At 53.4% G+C, this 5,291-nt stretch overlaps 1 pseudogene; it reads left to right on the top strand.

The window, feature by feature from the left end:
* The first annotated feature begins 526 nt into the window (after positions 1-526).
* LOC146869831 (beta-1,3-galactosyltransferase 9 pseudogene) lies at positions 527-1,751 on the top strand (annotated as a pseudogene).
* Positions 1,752-5,291: the final 3,540 nt, after the last annotated feature.

Raw genomic sequence — 5,291 nt, 5'->3', positions numbered from 1 at the left:
AGGTTATCTCAGGGGCTGAAAGGAGCTCTAGTGTAAACACCCTCTCCACCAGGAGTGGAGGCTTTCTTGGAGTTTTGCACCCATGTTGGAGTAGTTCTTCTGCACTCATCATGAATGCTGAATTATGACCTGCACATCCTGCTGTCTCGGAGCATGCACGTGTGATTGTTTGCTGATGCAGCTCTCTTGCTATCTTTCAGGTTTGATCGGTGTTCTGCTGGCCAACTACTGATGCTGCCCAGAAGAGTCGCACCAGTGACCAGAAGACCTTGATGGATAGAAGTCTTCTGGATCCCTGCCAGGCCGACCACATGGCGCATTTGAACATACAAGGCAGAGGTCCACCAGTGACCACCCAGTGGGACGTTTCTGCGAGTTCCACCTGTGACCAGAGACTTCAATGAGTAGAGACTTTAGTTTGTCACTTGTTCCTGAAGTGATTGACCCAATGAACGTGGCAGTCCAATAGCAAGTGCTGCAGGACAGGGAACCTCCAAACAGTCAACAGCCTCAGAAGGCTGCGGCAATGCAGCACTGGCGATGGATATGTTGCAGAAAATTCGGCTCCTTGCGTTTGCTCAAATTCTTGCTCTTCCTGGGTTCTACCTTCCTGATATTGACCCTGATTGATGTGGGACTGCTGGAAGAGGCACTTTCTAGGACAGTCTTCCCACTGCTGGTGAAGAGCCGCACTTCTGAGCTGCGAGCTAAGACTGCAAACTTTAACAGCACCTTCCTGCGCCTGAGAACGCCTGCCTACTACCATATCGCTAATGCCAAAGCGTGCCAACCAGACACCCCCTTCATGGTGAGCTTCGTGATTAGTGCACCTTCCAATGTTGTAAACCGACGGGCCATCAGGAAGACCTGGTCGAGAATCCGGGTGGTTGGGGGACATCATATTTTGACTCTCTTTGCCCTGGGAATGTCGACCTCGCAGACAGCTCAGGCAGAAATAGAGGAGGAATCTGCCCAGCACGGCGACATAGTCCAAGGGCTCTTCACTGACACCTACCGCAACCTGACTCGCAAGACTGTGATGATCATGCAGTGGATGGCCACATTCTGCCCCCATGTCCGCTACGTCCTGAAGGTGGATGACGATGTTTATGTGAACTTAGAAGGGCTGGTTGGCTACCTCCAGTCTTTGGGAGAGAAGCCAACAGACCTGTATATCGGCCGCATCCACTGGTTGGCTAATCCTATACGCGACTCCTCTAGCAAATATTACGTGTCGGAAGTCACATACCCAGAAAAATACTTTCCGCCATACTGCTGTGGTACAGCATACCTGGTCTCTGGGGATGTGGCACTGAAATTCTACGTCGCCTCCTTGGAGATTCCATTCTGCCCGATGGAGGACGTCTATGTTGGGATCTGCACCCAGAAGCTGGGGATTGCACCTACGCACTTGTCGAAGATCTCAGGGACCCTACACTACATCGAGGATGCTTGCTGCTACCAAATTATCTTCACCTCCTATCATGTTAAGCCCAGCGAGATGGAGAAGGTGTGGCAGCTCATTCAAGATGGCCACAAGTGCTCTTGGATTCAGAATCACATAGGACTTCTGCACTGTAAGCTCCTCAATCGATTCACTTCGCTCTGACTGGAGAGCTGGGGAGCTACAGAGAAGGTCGTCATTCACAGCGTACCATCAAAACACTCAAGCCCCGGCTGCAGACAGGGTCGAGCCAGTCTGTCCTGGAGAAGTCTTGAGCCTGGATGAACTCAAAACCTCAGCACGTGAAACTGGAATCTATTCCCACATGGTCCTCCAAGGAGAGCAGATGATGTGGGAAGGCAGTGAAAGTGGTGCATATGGGAGGACCCCCCAATTAAACCCTTGCTCCAGCAGATGAAACAGACCTGCCGTGCACCAAGGGTCACACATGCATCAGGTGTTTTCGGCTGTATCTACCCCATCTTGGATACAGATTCCAACTGTGAGCAGAAGTTCACGAAGAGAAATCAACGTCAGCATCTTACCATACCGTTGGTGCCCTCAACCTGTTGAATGTTGACTGCTTCAAGTATTTTTGCACTGAAGCCTAGAATTTAATGTGGTAATTTATGGAGCAATATTGTTGAGAAATCCAAGGAAGGGAAGCTGAACTGTGGCTAGTTAGCGGCAGCACAGAACGGCTACTGAGGGAACAGTCAATTAGAACTAGTCAGAGATAGTTGTGGAAATCACTGTGACATGTTAGCTGTGGCCAAGTGAGGCTCAGGAAATGCTCTTTGTTGTAAAAATGCTACTGCACGGGGGACTGCACAGGGGACTCTGGCCAACCTGTTACACATTTAGTGACCAAATAAAATATATTCTTAAAAGATGTTTCTTCTGTGTCTCTTTGTGCTGTCTGCACCTTCTGCAGTCCTGCAGTGCATCTTCTGGGAATAGATGTTCCACAAGTCCTTGGAGTCCTGCTGTCTGCACCTTTTGTGAGTCCCGTTCTTCACTGTCTGGGAATCACTGTTCCGCACCTTCTAGAGATCAGCTGTTCAAAGGTGCACTGGTGGCAGGCTGACTGACCTGAACTGCAGGTTAGTCTAGATGTTTGCACTTTTCGAAGTTTCCTTCTGCACTTTATGGAAGTTCCATTGTTCTGCACCTTCTTTTAGTCCAGTTACCTGCATCCTCTGTTGGCCCCATTGTCGGCACCAACTTTTGGCCCCGCCGTGCTCACCCTCTCCTGGTCCCGCCGTGGTCACCATCGCCTGGCCCTGCCGTGGGCACCCTCGCCTGGCCCCTGCCATGGGCACCCTCGCCTGGCCCCCGTCGTGGGCACCCTCGCCTGGCCCCCGCCGTGGGCACCCTCTCCTGGTCCCGCCGTGGGCACCCTCGCCTGGCCCCTGCCGTGGGCACCCTCGCCTGGCCCCCGCCGTGGGCACCCTCGCCTGGCCCCCGCCGGGGGCACCCTCTCCTAGCCCCCGCCGTGGGCACCCTTGCCTGGCCCCCGCCATGGGCACCCTCGCCTGGCCCCCGCCGTGGGCACCCTCGCCTGGCCCCCGCCGTGGGCACCATCGCCTGGCCCCGCCGCGGGCACCCTCTCCTGGTCCCGCCATCGGCACCCTCGCCTGGCCCCCGCCGCGGACACCCTCGCCTGGCCCCGCCGTGGGCACCCTCGCCTGGCCCCGCCGTGGGCACACTCGCCTGGCCGTGGGCACCCACTCCTGGGGCCGCTGTGGGCACCCTCTCCTGGGGCCGCCGTCGGCACCATCTCCTGGCACCATCTCCTGGCACCGCTATCTGAATCTTCTGTTATTTTCTTTCCCTTCCTTTTGGGATTCTCTTGCACCTTCTAGATACCCCCCTGTCCGGCATCTTTTGGGAAACCATGTTTCAGGCTTCTAGTTGGCCTGCTGTTCTGTGCAGTCCTGTCCAAAGGTATTTGTGTAGCATCATAAGTCTTGAAGTTTATAACCTTCTCACATTTTCTAATGCTCTCCACAAGCTCACCCCTTTACATGCAGCATTCTGCTGCCAAACGTACTTTGGTTTGCAGGGTGAGTTGTTTAGAAGCCCCTCTCGCTGTACCTTAAAGCATTAGAGGAGGTAAGGGGAGACCCTGGGGAGAGACCAGGGAGAGATAGGAGGGAGACAGAGCAGAGTGAGTGGGGAAGAAGGGAGGGGGCCGGTCTGAGACGTGAGGGGGCCGGTTAGAGAAGGGAGGGGACCGGTTTGAAGAGTTGTGCCCGGGCTGTTTTTGCCTCACGGGTGGCTTTGACCTTGTAATAAGGTCACCTGGTGCTCACGTGAAGCGCTCTAGCGCCAGTGCGCTGAACTCCTGCGATAAAAAGCACAGGCCGTAAAAAAAAAAAATATATATATATATATTCATGCTCCAAAGGTGCCCGACCAGGTAAGAAGCACTCGAACAGCAGTGCTAAGCCGATATATATATATATACTGGAAAAAATGTTGCGCTTAGCTATGGTGCAAGAAAGGAGAGAGAACTCTGTCTGCTGATTGAACAGTAAACTAGTAACAAGTGAGGTGCAGTGGGCTCCGGAGGCACTGGTGCAACTGCACCTGTTGCACCACCTAAAGCCACACCCCTTTACAGAAGGATTCCAGGGCATGAGCGATGCGCAGCGCCTTGTGCGCAGGCACGAGAAGCCTACTTCATGTACAGACATAGTATCGTCATATGCATCCTTTTACACCCCTCCAACAATATATACATTTCCCAAGAATAAACACACAACACAGATTATTTGTTTGGGTACAATTGCTGCAGGTTTATTACATACACCGTTATGTAATAGGTGGGTTATCTTACGGGCGATCCAAGGGCAGGCAACCCACTGGGCTGCCTGATGAGCCAGGCAGCACTGGGGCGAACCCCGCATGTGCTGCCCTTACTAGTGAACATCTTCCCAGATCACGTGACCGTTGGTACCTTCTTACTCACGGCCCTTTCAGGGCAGAGCGTCGCATAGCAAACCCCCCGGTTGTTCAGGCCCACAACCGCCCAAAGGACTAGCGGGGCGCTGACACGGTTTCAAGGCCCCTCCCATGAGGCACCTCGGATTTGGCTCTGGCACCCCCTATGGTGCCGCGCAGAGGTACCCTTGGTATCGGCCTGCTTCCAGATCGCCCTGTAACTCCGCCACAGCTCTGGAGGTGGCCCCCGTCACCGCCAGGGACCCCCACCACAGCTATGGTCTTACCTACAACCTCTCATCTCTAGCACCTCCCTTAAGTCTAGGAGAAAAAGGTCCATGCCTACTGGCGATAAGTGAACGCTATCGTCCTCAAAGTACCCTTTCTTCTTCTCTTAAATCATCTTGTGTCTGATGAATCCCAGACTCCTCTGGTCAGTGAACTTGCGCATTGCCCCATTAAGTCTCTTCCGTGAATGCTCAACTGCCTCCCCAGATTTAGCCCCTAGCCACATTCTGCGTGGAATCATCTCTGACCATAAAACCTCGCATTGCCCCAAGTGCTTGCTGATTTCACCTAAATCGCTTTTCATGGCCTGCAAGAAAAACCTTCTATCCAAGGCAATGAGGCCATTCCCACCCAAGTGAATCACTAATATTTTGGGTGGAACCCCCTGCACTGCCAGTCTCTGTTCCAATTTGTTCCTGAGGCTGCTCCATTTCATGCCATGGAAACCCATCCACTCAAACTGTCTCTGGGAAACGCCGCATCCAGTTCCGGTGCGACACCCACTGAGCCACCCTGGAGATACATGAATGCCTGATCACCCATGCCGGGAGCCCTAGTAAGACAAGAGACACGTTTTACACGCTCTACTCATTTAATAAATTGTCCAAACACG

This window comes from Triturus cristatus, chromosome 1_1 (genome assembly GCF_964204655.1).
Source record: "Triturus cristatus chromosome 1_1, aTriCri1.1, whole genome shotgun sequence".
Lineage (NCBI taxonomy): Eukaryota > Metazoa > Chordata > Amphibia > Caudata > Salamandridae > Triturus > Triturus cristatus.
Note: the sequence above shows the minus strand (reverse complement) of the source record. Positions and strands in the feature narration are given on the sequence as shown.